Source organism: Nerophis ophidion, linkage group LG21, assembly GCF_033978795.1.
Source record: "Nerophis ophidion isolate RoL-2023_Sa linkage group LG21, RoL_Noph_v1.0, whole genome shotgun sequence".
In the NCBI taxonomy this organism is placed as follows: domain Eukaryota; kingdom Metazoa; phylum Chordata; class Actinopteri; order Syngnathiformes; family Syngnathidae; genus Nerophis; species Nerophis ophidion.
In genome coordinates this window covers 3269221-3284755 of record NC_084631.1, presented here as the reverse complement: position 1 = coordinate 3284755, position 15535 = coordinate 3269221, and the positions used below count along the sequence as shown (strand labels likewise).

At 41.0% G+C, this 15535-nt stretch overlaps 1 long non-coding RNA gene across 2 annotated transcripts in view; it reads left to right on the top strand.

Moving 5' to 3' along the window:
- LOC133539586 (uncharacterized) overlaps positions 1-5993 on the top strand; it is a 96002-nt gene extending 90009 nt beyond the window's left edge. For both annotated transcript variants that reach the window (XR_009803440.1, XR_009803439.1), the window contains one exon: positions 5876-5993. This is a non-coding gene — a long non-coding RNA (uncharacterized LOC133539586). The remainder of the gene's footprint in view (positions 1-5875) is intronic.
- The last annotated feature ends 9542 nt before the right edge of the window (positions 5994-15535 follow it).

The following is a 15535-nucleotide window of genomic DNA, read 5'->3' as shown; positions in this document are numbered from 1 at the left end:
TTCAGGTGGAATTATTTTCCATTCTTACTTAATGTGCAGTTGTTCAACAGTCCGGATGGTTCTGTAACAGACTCAAGCCGTCCTGCGGGTTCCATGGACCACCAAGGAAGGACATTACTCGCAGGTGTTAGACTTCTTTATTTTTTCAAATAAACCTTAGTGCAGGTCGGGTTGCTTTTCAGCTCCTTCCTTCTCCACTGCTCGCTCTTCGGTCCGCTCATCGTCTGCCACTTGCTCTCCGTCTCTTTACCATGAATTGATTAACGTGGACCCCGACTTAAACAAGTTGAAAAACTTATTGGGGTGTTACCATTTAGTGGTCAATTGTACGGAATATGTACTGAACTGTGCAATCTACTAATAAAAGTATCAATCAATCAATCAATCAAAAAAACTCTTGCGCTCTGCATGAGCTACGTGCTCTCCAACTCCTTCTGCCCCGTTCTCTCCTCCTTCTCCCCTTTTATACATCGATAGGAGATACCTTCATTGTGTCCAGGTGCGCGATCCACGCACCTGATCTCCCTTGTGCCGTCGCTCCCGGCAGGCCTTGCCTCGCCGCTCGCTCGCATTCTCCGCCTCCTCGCCGTCATCTCTGCCTCTCCACCGGTTCTTTTGCTCTTTGGTCCACAGGACTCGGCGTCCACAGTTTCCAAAAACAATTTGAACACTTTTCCACATTGCATCAGTCCATCTTAGATGAGCTCGGGTCCAGCACGGCTGGCGGCCTTTCTGGGTGTTGTTGATAAATGGTTTTAACTCGCACTTACACATCTAGCAAAAAAATATAGCCACTGACAGTTGTTTTCTGAAGTGTTCCTGAGCCCATGTGGCGATATCCTTTACACACTGATGTCGCTTTTTGACGCAGTACCGTCTGGGGGACTGAGGGTCACGAGCATTTAATGTTGGTTTTCAGCCTTGCCGCTTACGTGCAGTGATTTCTCCAGATTCTCTGAACCTTTTGATGATACTACAGACCTTAGATGGCGAAATCCCTAAATTCCTTGCAATAGCTCGTTGAGAAATGTTTTTTCTTACACTTTTCGACAACTTGCTCGCACTTTTGTTCACAAAGTGGTGACCCTCGCCCCATCCTTATTTGTGAAAGACTGAGCATTTCATGGAAGCTGCTTTTGTACCCAATCATAGCACCCACCTGTTCCCAATTAGTGGGATGTTCCAAATAAGTGTTTGATGAGCATTCCTCAACTTTATCAGTCTTTTTTTTGCCACTCGTGCCATCTTTTTTGAAACATTTTGCAGGCATGGAATTCCAAATGAGCTAATATTTGCAAAAAATAACAATTCGAACGTTAAGTATCTTGTCTTTGCAGTCTATTCAAGTGAATGTGGGTTGAAAAGGACTTGCAAATCATTGTATTCTTAAGCCCCCTATTAAGCAACCAAACCCCAAAAATGAAAATTGCGCGCTAGCGCCCCCTAGGAAGAGACAAAAAACAATGCTTGTAACTTCCGTTAGGAATGTCGTAGAGACATGAAACAAAAACCTCTATGTAGGTCTGACTTAGACCTACATTTCCAATTAGAAACGTCTATACCTAAAATCAACAGAAATTTTGCAAAAACTCATTCAAAGCAAAATTTTCGCAAAAAATGCTATTTTTGCCTTTGTGAGCTGTAATTTGACCCCCTTAAAATGCTTCAAAACTCACCAAACTTGGCACACACATCAGGACTGGCAAAAATTGCGATATAATGAAAAAAACCAAACCCGAAAATTAAAAAATGCGCTCTAGCGCAATTTTTGAATAAAACACAGAAAAAACTGCTCCTAGGAAGAGAAAACAGACAAAACTGCTTGTAACTTCCAGTGGGAATGTCGGACAGACATGAAACAAAAACCTCCATGTAGGTCTCACTTAGACATATCGACATCCTGCAGCAAAAATCAACAGGAAGTTAAAAATTACCCCTTCAAAATAAAAGTTTTGTAAACACCCGTCACCTTTTTTCAAACGTTATCTCCTCTGAGCCCGTTTGTCGTTTCAGCTTCAAACTTGCACAGGAGAGACTTTGAACCCTTCTGATTAAAAGTTATTAAAAGAGTTTAGATAAGTTCTCCGGTTTGGATTTTACGCGCCTTCAAACAACCCCTGCGCAAATGTTCCTAAAAAATGCCATTTTTGCCTCTTTGAGCTGTAATTTGACCCCCTTAAAATGCTTCAAAGTGCAAGTTATAGCTCTACTATGCAAAGCAAAAGCCATTTATCAACAACATCCAGAAACGCCGATCTGTAATTTGACCCCCTTAACATGCTTCAAAACTCACCAAATTTTACACACACATCAGGACTGGCGAAAAATGCCATCTAATAAAAAACCAAACCCCAACAGTCCAAATTGCGCTCCAGCGCCCCCTAGGGAAAAAAAACAGACAAAACTGCTTGTAACTTCCGGTAGGAATGTCGTAGAGACATGAAACAAAGACCTCTATGTTGGTCTGACTTAGACCAGGGCTTGGCAGTGGCCAAAGGCGGACCCGACCAACGCTGCTTGCAGCTTTAATTTATATTTATTTCCTTTTTTTTTACAAATAAATGCCGAAATATTCATTTTACAGTGGCCCGAATAAGAGTTTAAAATAAATAATCATATAACCTGTCATTATTCACTCAGTTTCCCCTCACTTCATAGCATAAGGAGTGCCATTTATCAACAACATCCAGAAACGCCGATCTGTAATTTGACCCCCTTAACATGCTTCAAAACTCACCAAATTTTACACACACATCAGGACTGGCGAAAAATGCCATCTAATAAAAAACCAAACCCCAACAGTCAAAATTGCGCTCCAGCGCCCCCTAGGAAAAAACCCAGACAAAACTGCTTGTAACTTCCGGTAGGAATGTCGTAGAGACATGAAACAAAGACCTCTATGTAGGTGTGACTTACACCAGGGCTTGGCAGCGGCTAAAGGCGGACCCGACCAACGCTGTTTGCAGCTTTAATTTATATTTATTTCCTTTTTTTTTTACAAATACATGCCGAAATATTCATTTTACAGTGGCCCGAATAAGAGTTTAAAATAAATGATCATATAACCTGTCATTATTCACTCAGTTTCCCCTCACTTCATAGCATAAGGAGCGCCATTTATCAACAACATCCAGAAACGCCGATCTGTAATTTGACCCCCTTAACATGCTTCAAAACTCACCAAATTTTACACACACATCAGGACTGGCGAAAAATGCCATCTAATAAAAAACCAAACCCCAACAGTCCAAATTGCGCTCCAGCGCCCCCTAGGGAAAAAAAACAGACAAAACTGCTTGTAACTTCCGGTAGGAATGTCGTAGAGACATGAAACAAAGACCTCTATGTTGGTCTGACTTAGACCAGGGCTTGGCAGTGGCCAAAGGCGGACCCGACCAACGCTGCTTGCAGCTTTAATTTATATTTATTTCCTTTTTTTTTACAAATAAATGCCGAAATATTCATTTTACAGTGGCCCGAATAAGAGTTTAAAATAAATAATCATATAACCTGTCATTATTCACTCAGTTTCCCCTCACTTCATAGCATAAGGAGCGCCATTTATCAACAACATCCAGAAACGCCGATCTGTAATTTGACCCCCTTAACATGCTTCAAAACTCACCAAATTTTACACACACATCAGGACTGGCGAAAAATGCCATCTAATAAAAAACCAAACCCCAACAGTCAAAATTGCGCTCCAGCGCCCCCTAGGAAAAAACCCAGACAAAACTGCTTGTAACTTCCGGTAGGAATGTCGTGGAGACATGAAACAAAGACCTCTATGTAGGTCTGACTTAGACCAGGGCTTGACAGCGACCAAAGGCGGACCCGACCAACGCTGCTTGCAGCTTTAATTTATATTTATTTCCTTTTTTTTACAAATACATGCCGAAATATTCATTTTAAAGTGGCCCGAATAAGAGTTTAAAATAAATAATCATGTAACCTGTCATTATTCACTCAGTTTCCCCTCACTTCATAGCATAAGGAGCGCTATTGCCTACTAGCGCTGACGAAACGAGACGCGCGGGCCGCCATATTGGAGTGGTGATCCACTCCACTCAGTGCAATTCATTTGACAGGAGCAGTGAACTCTCAGCGCATTTTATCTCACTGAATACCACTGATTTTCACCCGCTTTTTTGTCATACGTGTAACTATGATAAAGGACACATGTTTTGGCTTATTCATAGTTTGCTTAACAGTAATAGAATATTCTCATATGCTGTAAGTGACCAGACGTCCAAGATCAAAACTGGGAATAATAATCCCAGAAAAGGGGGAAAAAACAGTCAGCTATTTTGAATTTGAAGAAACAATATGATTAGGTTATATATACATGTGTATATCCTACATAAATAATGTATGAATATATTACATATCTTACGGACCAATAGACTGTTATCTAGTTAACCTGCTTTTGTGTGAATGTGAAACTTATGTTTCCCACGGATAATATTTGCATAACCTTGCGTATGTCAAAGTCTGGTCAACACAACCCGCTTCATTTTCACACCTCGTCTGCGTTTACATGCCATCGCGAAGAGGAAGGAAGACAACGGGCGGAACCAGAGGCCTCAAACATCCTTGCAACATCATCGCCATGAACATTTTGTTTTCCTGACTTTAAGTCATGTTAGGTCATGTCTGGACTTGTTAGATATGTCAGCCCTTTTACGTTAAAGGCCTACTGAAATGAGATGTTCTAATTTAAACGGGGATAGCAGGTCCATTCTATGTGTCATACTTCATCATTTCGCCATATTGCCATATTTTTGCTGAAAGGATTTAGTAGAGAACATCGAGGATAAAGTTTGCAACTTTTGGTCACTAATAAAAAAGCCTTGCCTGTACCGGAAGTAGCAGACGAATGTGCGCTTGACGTCACGGGTTGTGGAGCTCCTCACATCTGAACATTCTTTACAATCATGGCCACCAGCAGCGAAGCGCGATTCGGATCAAGAAAGCGACGATTTCCCCATTAATTTGAGCGAAGATGAAAGATTCGTGGATGAGGAAAGTGAGAGTGAAGGACTAAAAAAAAAAAAAAAAAAAAAAGACTATACAGTGGGAGCGATTCAGATGTTGTTAAACAAATTTACTAGGATAATTCTGTAAAATCCCTTATCTGCTTATCGTGTTACTATAAAATACTAAAAAATATAATTCACTTACTTGTGTTTTAGTGAGATTATATGGTCGCACCTGTACAACCTGAAGGTCGGCCCGCACTTTTCTTCAGCACCAGTCGACGGGTGAAGGCCATGCCCATGTCTGCCCTTAGCAAGGGACCCTCTTCGAAACACGATCTTTCGAAATGATCGCTGCATAATACACTGTACTTTGTGTGTGTGGTCCAATCCAACCGTGTCCGCTTGACCGCTCTGTTCCATAGTAAAGCTTCACCGTGTCATCTTTTGGGAATGTAAACAATGAAACATCCGGCTGTGTTTGTGTTGCTAAAGGCGGCCGCAATACACCGCTTCCCACCTACAGCTTTCTTCTTTGACGTCTCAGAGCGATTCGGAACGAGAAAGCGACAATTTCCCCATTAATTTGAGCGAGGATGAAAGATTTGTGGATGAGGAAGGTTAGAGTGAAGGACTAGGAAAAAAAGAAAAGACTGAGGGCAGTGGGAGCGATTCAGATGTTATTAGACACATTTACTAGGATAATTCTGGAAAATCCCTTATTTGCTTATTGTGTTACTAGTGTTTTAGTGAGATTATATGGTCGTACCTGTACAACCTGAGAGTCGAAGGGGTGTGGGCCACGGGTGTGGTGACCGCCAGTGTCTCCGAGGGAAGCCATGCTTTCTGACGAGGCGCAGGCAGCCGGGCTGAGATTTTTTTTTTCCCCTCCTCCACAGTGTAAGCATCCGACGGTCGGGGGCAGCCGGTGGGAGGAGGCAAGAGAATCCGCAGCTGCAGGAGGAACGACACAATCTCTCCGCTCATGTCTGCGGTAAGAGCCGACTTATTACCACCATTTTCTCACCGAAACCTGCCGGTTGACATGTGGTGGGGAACCATGTTCACTTGACCGCTCTGTTCCATAGTAAAGCTTCACCGTCATCTTTCGGGAATGTAAACAATGAAACACCGGCTGTGTTTGTGTTGATAAAGGCGGCCGCAATACACCGCTTCCCACCTACATGTTTCTTCTTTGACGTCTCCATTATTCATTGAACAAATTGCAAAAGATTCAGCAACACAGATGTCCAGAATACTGTGGAATTATGCGATTAAAGCAGACGACTTATAGCTGGAATCGGTGCTGGAAGATACGCAATCCTTTAGTAGATTGGCTTTGCGTGTGCAAACAAATTTGCACATGTTTTAGTACACGCAAACCCTTTAGTACACTGGAGTCAAATTCAAAGCCCTGAGGGCCAGAACTGGCCCGCCACGCCATTTTATGTGGCCCGCAGAGACCTGAAAAAATGTTGCGTCAGTAAAGTACCTTATATTTTCCTGTTAAATTGTTTTTTTCATTTTGATAGAAAAAAATAAATGTAGTGCATTAAATTGCAGACCTTTGGAATTTTAATATTATTCAACAAATATCATATTATCATACTTACCAAACAATTTTTTTTTCAAAATACGAATAAATACTTGTTTGACTTATGATTTCAAAGCAAGTTAACCATTAAATTGTACTATGTATATATATTATATATATATTATATATATATATATATATAATATATATATATATATTATATATATATATATATATATATATATATATATTTATGTCTTGATTGGATTATCCAGAGAATAGTGCTCGATACCGTGGTAGAGCGCAATATGTAGGTGTGGGAAAAATCACAAGACTACTTCATCTCTACAGAACTGTTTCATGAGGGGTTCCCTCAATCATCAGGAGATTTTAATGGAAGCATTCACATACAATGGTTTATATAGGGCACATAGTGGGTGGGTACAGGCAGGCGTAGGGGCGTGGTGATTGGCTCATGTGTTACCTAGGAGGTGTCTCAGTCTGTGGCGGCCTGTTGAAATGATTTCACTGCGCTTGTTGAGGGATGACAGGTCTGGGTGGTAGATAATAAACTGTTTCTCTTTTAAGCTGTTTATTATGACAGTTTCTCTTTTAAGCTGTTTATTATGAAACTGTATATATATATATTTATTTATATATATATATATATATTGCGTAATATGCAAAAGCAACATTTCTTACTTCTGGTACATGCTGATCTGTATTTGGGATTGATTGCTTGTGTATCTAAGCCCGCTTTCGACCTCAGTTCTTCCCGGATGGTTGGTTTGCTACATGCAACATTCACGATGGTGTTTCTTCGTTATCTTTACTAGTGCTAAGTCTCGTCTTCGCTTCTCGTGCGCTCGGCACATTACTTTGGACTCTTTGAACTCTGCTAAGTTTTAGCTTAGCTTACCGTGCGTTCGGCATGCCTTTTCTTTGCCTGTTTTGCACTAGTGTTCTTTTATTATTGAATAAAATCAAGTCTTACCTGCAAACCCTGCCTGTCTTGGTCCTCGTGCATCCCTGGGGTGACAACACGCATCCACAATGCGTTACCAACGCGTCACTCTGCGTGCCGTACGTGGGCTAATGGGAAGGTCACATGAAGTTTGGAGCTCTGTAGCAACTGACTGTGCAGAAAGTCTTTGCACTATGCGCTTCAGCATCCGGTGGCTGAGTTGCTGTTGTTCCCAAACTTTTAATTTTTCTTATAATAAAGATGACTTTGGAATATTTAGGAACGAGGAAATTTTACGACTGGATTTGTTGCACAGGTGGCATCCTATGACATTTCCACGCTGAAAATCACTGAGAGCGGGCCCATTCTTTAACAAATGTTTGTAGAAACAGTCTCCATGCCTAAGTGCTTGATTTTATACACCCAAGTAATTAGGACACCTGGGTGTAGCTGCAGACAAAAAGTAAACAAACAAAGTCACATTGGTAAAAACTACCGTATTCCTGCGCTTATTCAAGGCATGCGGTAAAAGTAAGCAGGCGCTAATAATTTTAAAACCTCTTCTTACCCCTGCGCTTACCAATGGCATGCAGTAAAAAATTGAGTGTGATGTAAGGATACCATCATGAAAAGCACATTTAATTAAAAAAACACGTTATTATGGTTATTATTTTCAGCACAGAAGGCTTGGAATAACCTACAATCGAATATTCAACTTAAAACCCTTGTTACATTAAATTAGTTTAAAGCTTCTGTGAAAGGATTGCAGTCTACCTTGTCTGTATGCATACGAGCAAGTTTTACTGTTGTAAATTTGATGTTTTATGTGTTGTTTACTGTTTTTAATGTAACCTTGCTGCTACCTTCTCGGCCAGCTCTCCCTTGGAAAAGAGATCTTTGATCTCATTGGGATTTTACATGGTTTTAAGGGCTAAATAAAAAATAAATGAAAAACGGTCTTACTTTTACTTATAAATGAAATCCATCCCAGCTCCTTCTGATCAAAAGCATCGATAACTTGTTTATAGAAGTCTTCCTTATCTTTCTTCAGTTTTAAAAAGTCTCTCAGAAGACTGCTATCAGACCGCTGCTATCAGTTAGCCCCTCTCGTTCCGCTTAGTGGTTGATCTCTCTATCCCAGGACCACCAAGAAAGGACATGGCTTGAGCATTTTGACTTTGTTTATTTTTCAATAAAACCTCAGTCCGGGTCGCTCATGCGCTCGCTCGCCGGTATCTTGGGCACGGCTGCTACAGCTAGCGTGCCCTGCCTGTCTGTCGGACCGTCGACTCCACAGGTGGTACCGGTATATCAATAAAACATAGCTGCTTACTGTTCTTTTTAGCTTGGACCTTAAATCCTACTGAATAGCTCTTAATCTTCTTCCCTTTATTCGATTTCAAATAGTTGATATAAGCCTCCTCCATTTTGAAAATGATGACAGGGGAAGTGTCACTCGTGACGTGACGAATTTGACCCGGCGGTAATAGTAAGCATGCGCTAATTATTTTGCGAAGAGAATTTGACCAGGCAGTAATTCAAGGCAGGCGCATATTACATGCCCAATGGCAATTCAAGGAAATACGGTAGTTCTTAAGTGAAAACTTTGTGCGCCCCAGCCTTAGTCAGACTCTACTCCAAGTGGCCCCCAGGTAAATTGGGTTCGAGACCGCTGACAGACCCATTAAAAAGGACTGAGGGGACGACAAAAGGGTTCTGGGGGTGATGATAGGGGAACAAGGGATAAGAAAAGAGTGATGTAAGTCTGCACGCTTCTGGCTTGTGGTCAACAGGTGGGCTTACCGCCCCCTCGCCCCCCCTAACCCCGCCTCACGCCCCAATCTCTCAGACCACCAGATAGAGAGAGACTTTAGCCAGGATCTGTCTGGCAGACAGGGAAGGGGATTTCAGCACCAAATCCAGTGGATCAATAAAAATGTCTGCTAATTAGGCTGTCTTCAAAAGATGGGGGGGGGGATGAGAGTGATACAGAGCAAGGAAAACAAGAGCCAATGCTGAATCACGACTGAGTCGGATCAGAGAAGACACAAATCTCCAGACGGGCGCGCTTACCGTGGAAATCAGGTGAAGTTCAACCTGTCGTACTCTTTAGGTCAATCCAATGTAGAGTTGCCAGGGATCACTCTCTTCCAGTCCAAACTTGCATGCTACAGCGATCAGTTTCTCTGACCCCAATCCTTTTCTTAGCCCTCCTCCTTCTCTTTCTGGGCATCGCCACTTTGACCTAAATCCCCTCATTTAATCTTCTCCTTCACGTCTTTTGGATAACAATCAACCCCCCTAATTGTCTTAATCTCACTGGTCTTTTATTGTTCCTGGGGCGTCATGTGCAGCGTAGAACAAAAACACATGAGCCACGGATCAATATTTGGCAACCGGCCACAACCAGCAGAACGGTCTTTATCGACTTTTTTAATGAACGAATGGTAAAAACTCATCTTTGTTGGCCCGTTTCTACTGGACAAAGAGTCTGTGCATATGTAAAGAAAAATATCAACATAGGTCAGTAGTTTCCAACCTTTTTTCAGTGATGTACCCGCTCTGAATATCTTTATATTCCAGTACCCCCTAATCAGAGCAAAGCAGTTTTGCTTGAAAAAAAGAGATAAAGAAGTAAAATACAGCACTATGTCATCAGTTTCTGATGTATTAAAGGCCTACTGAAATTAGATTTTCTTATTTAAACGGGGATAGCAGGTCCATTCTATGTGTCATACTTGATCATTTCGCAATATTGCCATATTTTTGCTGATAGGATTTAGTAGAGAACATCCACGATAAAGTTTGCAACTTTTGGTCCCTAATAAAAAAGCCTTGCCTGTACCGGAAGTAGAAGACAGTGTGCGCGTGATGTCACGGGTTGTGAAGCTCCTCACATCTGAACATTGTTTACAATGTGAGCCTCCAGCATCGAGAGCTATTCAGACCGAGAAAGTGACAATTTCCCCATTAATTTGAGCGAGGATTAAAGATTCGTGGATAAGGAAATTTAGAGCGAAGGACTAGAAAAAAAAATATTGCAGTGAGAGCGATTCAGATGTTTTTAGACACATTTACTAGGATAATTCTGGGAAATTCTTATCTGCCTATTGTGTTGCTAGTGTTTTATTGAGTTAACTAGTACCTGATAGTTGGAGGGGTGTGGCCACGGGTGTGTTGACGGGTGTGTTGACGGGTGTGTTGAGGGAAGTGTTGCGTTGGACCAGGCGTTCCTCTGCTGATATTTTAAAATGCCGGTCTCTCCCAAGTTCTTTTATGACACATAAGCTGATTCTCAATGAATTCCAGGCAATGAGTAGCTTATCTGGATATTTTATTACCAAAGCTTTGGGAGACCGATCTAGATACAACCTTTCAATCGCATTGCCCAAATTGATCTAACATTCTAACGGGAAAAGACTCCTTCTTCAATACGCAAACAGCCCCCACCCTCCGGAATGAATACGCATGCCTATTGTTCCTCCTCAGCTGGGAACAGGATGAGATAAGAAGAAGGAGTTTTTTTACTCTTTACTTTCCTAAAGCTCCAAGGTTAACGCACACACATTTTACTAGCGGACAAACAGAAAGAAAACAAATGGAAAAACACTAGCTGTTTTAAATATGACTAGAGAAAGAAATAATTCTAATAACACTAATGATCCATCTTAATAGCTACGGCAGTAGCATGTAGCATATTACCATGAACTGATAAACGTGGACCCCAACTTAAACAAGTTGAAAAACTTATTGGGGTGTTACCATTTAGTGGTCAATTGTACGGATTATGTACTGAACTGTGCAATCTACTAATAAAAGTTTCAATCAATCAATCAATCAATATAGCACTTAGCATCCCATGACCCACAATGCACTTCTGCCATGACCCGGCCCCGCTGAATTCTTATTGGTTGACGAGTGTGACGATTTCTGACATTTTCTTCGTCTCTTCCGCGAATGAGATAAATAATATTTTTTCATATTTTACGCTAATCTGTTTATAATTTCACACATAAATCGCTCCGGAGTATATGTCGCAAAACTATGAAAAAAACTGCGATTCATAATCCGAAAAATACGTTAATCATCAACTTTTAAAGTGCACTCTTTGGGGATTTTAATACAGATCTATCTGGATTCATCAACTTAATTCTAAACATTTCCTCACCAAGAAAGAAATCTTTAACATCAATATTTATGGAACATGTCCACAAAAAATCTAGCTGTCAACACTGAGTATTGCATTGTTGCATTTCTTTTCACAGTTTATTACATTCATATTTTGTTGAAGTATTATTCAATAAATATATTTATAAAGGATTTTTGAATTGTTGCTATTTTTAGAATATTTTAAAAAGTGATTTATATTTATATAGCGCTTTTCTCAAGTGACTCAAAGCGCTTTACATAGTGAAACCCAATATCTAAGTTACATTTAAAGCAATGTGGGTGGCACTGGGAGCAAGTTGGTAAAGTGTCTTGCCCAAGGACACAACGGCAGTAACTAGGATGGCACAAGCGGGAATCGAACTTGCAACCCTCAAGTTGCTAAAATCTCACATACCTTCAAGTACTCCCAGGGGTACGCGTACCCTTATTTGAGAACCACTGTTTTAGGTCTCTGTGGATTAGATCCAAGCAGAATGTCAACAATTGTAAACACATTTCAAATCTCCCCAAATCTTCTCTTTCGGCTCTCGAAATAAAACAAAATGTCAATTTCTCAAATGAGGAGCTTATGGTCTCTAAAACTCTCATTTATATTACTCTGCAAGATTTAAGATATTAGCTTGAGAGCGGCGGTAAAACCCTCGGATCAGGCCGAAGTTATAGGATGTGATTTGTTGTATGGTTTTGAAAAGACAACCAGGACCATAATCAAAAATATGCCGAACAATAACAGATTATCTGGTTCAGAAGCAACACCATCTGTTAAGAGGTGGGGTCCGGACTGTATAATGTTGATCAACTGTGTGGCTTTATTTGCCCGCTATTTACTGGTGTATATATATATATATATATATATATATATATATATATATATATATATATATATATATATATATATATATATATATATACATATATACATATATATAGACACACATTATACAGTGGGACAAAAAAGTATTTAGTCAACCACCAATTGTGCAAGTTTTCCCACTTAAAATGATGACAGAGGTCTGTAATGTTCATCATAGGTACACTTCAACTGTGAGAGACAGAATGTGGAAAAAAATTCCAGGAATTCACATTGTAGGAATTTTAAAGAATTTATTAGTAAATTATGGTGGAAAATGAGTATTTGGTCACTTCAAACAAGAAGATCTCTGGCTCTCACAGACCTGTACCTTCTTTTTTAAGAAGCTCTTCTGTCCTCCACTCGTTACCTGTATTAATGGAACCTGTTTGAACTTGTAATCTGTATAAAAGGCACCTGTCCACAGCCTCAAACAGTCAGACTCCAAACTCCACTATGGCCAAGACCAAAGAGCTTCGAAGGACACCAGGAAGACTGGGAAGAGTGAATCTACAATAGGCAAGCAGCTTGGTGTGAAAAAAATCAACCGTGGGAGCAATTATCAGAAAGTGGAAGACATACAAGGCCACTGATAATCTCGCTCGATCTGGGGCTCCACGCAAGATCTCATCCCGTGGGGTCAAAATGATCATGAGAACGGCGAGCAAAATCCCAGAACCACACGGGGGGACCTGGTGAATGACCTGCAGAGAGCTGGGACCAAAGTAACAAAGGTTACCATAAGTAACACACTACGCCGACAGGGAATCAAATCCTGCAGTACCAGATGTGTCCCCCTGCTAAAGCCAGTGCATCTCCAGGCCCGTCTGAAGTTTGCCAGAGAGCACATGGATGATACAGCAGAGGATTGGGAGAATGTCATGTGGTCAGATGAAACCAAAATAGAACTTTTTGGTATAGACTCAACTCGTCGTGTTTGGAGGAAGAAGAATACTGAGTTGCATCCCAAGAACACCATACCTACTGTGAAGCATGGGGGTGGAAACATCATGCTTTGGGGCTGTTTTTCTGCTAAGGGGACAGGACGATTGATCCGTGTTAAGGAAAGAATGAATGGGGCCATGTATCGTGAGATTTGGAGCCAAAACCTCCTTCCATCAGTGAGAGCTTTGAATGGTTGACCAAATACTTATTTTCCACCATAATTGACAAATAAATTCTTTAAAATTTCTGGATTTTTTTTCCACATTCTGTCTCTCACAGTTGAAGTGTACCTATGATGAAAATGACAGACCTCTGTCATCATTTTAAGTGGGAGAACTTGCACAATCGCTGGCTGACTAAATACTTTTTTGCCCCACTGTACCTTCTGGGGACCAGCTTGCATAAAAAGGCTATTTTCTTCTTCAGAAATGAGTCACTGATAGGAAATAAAGAAGGCTGCCGTTTTGTTTATTACCTCTCGCGACTTTACCTTAGCTTCTTATGCAAGTCCCCAAAAACAAAAGCAACAGGTCGTTCCCCCCCACCTCCCGTCCGTCACAGTGGGCGAGTCTGGGGCTGACCGAAATGTGCTCTGCTTGTAATCTGACATAGCTAATCTAATCTCTCCGTCCCCGCAGACTGGTAAAACTACCTTGGTCTTTCCAGCCAATTAGGGGCCCATATGCACAGCACGCCATGCGGGCCAGGTCAAAGCCACGCAGGCACTGTAGGGGCCCGGCGAGCGCTCCATCCCCGCTGGAAAGATCAGCGATGGCTCAGGGCTGTCTGAGGCCCCGGAGATCTGCTTCCATAACAGTCCATCTGCCCGTGGCTTGGCCTGGTCCACTTTCATCCCCCCCCTGAGATTAGGGTTGCTACTCCAAGCTTGGATGCCAATTAAACCACTTGTTGCCACACACCGGTTAGGTAATCAACCACGGCTATCGGGCCTGATTGGCTTAAATGGGTTACGTTGTCACCAACTTTTTCCTTTCCTTTTAACCCTTGTATTATGTTGGGAAAAAATGACATTGATTATGTTGCGGGTCGTTTTGACCCGTACTGTGTAAATGCACTCAAAACAGTCAAGAAAACAGGTTAAAGCAATAACAATTTTATTTTAGGTTATGTAAACATTTAGAAAAGTGACATACAATAAATTTTTTATTCCAATTGTATTATGTTAAGGGTCCATTTGACCCATTTCAGTTTTTGTGTTGATCAAAGTACTGGTTATCCTTTCTTTTTCTTGCTGAAATCTGGTGACTTTTCCTCATCTAGGGTCATGAACTGGTGTCTAAATCTGGACACTTTGTTGTGTAGTGGAATGTTTGTGCAGAGTTTGTATAAAAAGATGATGTTGCGAGTCATTTTGACCCAGGCGCTTTAATGTGGGTAAATAGCTGTTTAGATCCAAAAATAAACATGTCTCCTTGATGTACTTTTTACTTTGATGTACACTTGTTTGTATTTGGATTGTCTCTGAGACCCAGAGCCAGGTGTCTGAAGAGAGGGAACTTTCTCACACTTGTCCTTGTCTCCTCAGATGTCATCCTTCTGGAGCTCATTTTTGGTGAGTTTGTCAAAGAGATGACATGAGAACAGTGACAAGGACAAGTTTAAGAAAGTTCCCTCTCTTCACACACCTGGCTCTGGGTCTCAGAGGCAATCGAAATAGAAACAATTGTACATCAAAGTAAAAAGTACATCAAAGAGACTTGTTTATTTTGGGTATTTACCCACATTAAAGCGTATGGGTCAAAATGACCCACAACATCATCTTTGTATACAAACTCTGCAAGACATTCCACTACACAACAAAGTGTCCAGATTTTGCATACCAGTTCATGACCCTAGATGAGGAAAAGTCACCAAATTTCAGCAAGAAAAAGAAGGATAACCAGTACTTTGATAAACACAAAAACTGAAATGGGTCAAATTGACCCTCAACATAATAGAAGGGTTAAAGAGGCGAGCTAGTTTTGCCACACAGGACAAGACTGCTTGTCAATATGTTTGTTTAGGGTTAAAAAAAGTAATGTAAATGTTTATATGTGTTTATAGACTTTTGAAAAATATGAAAAACATATACAAAA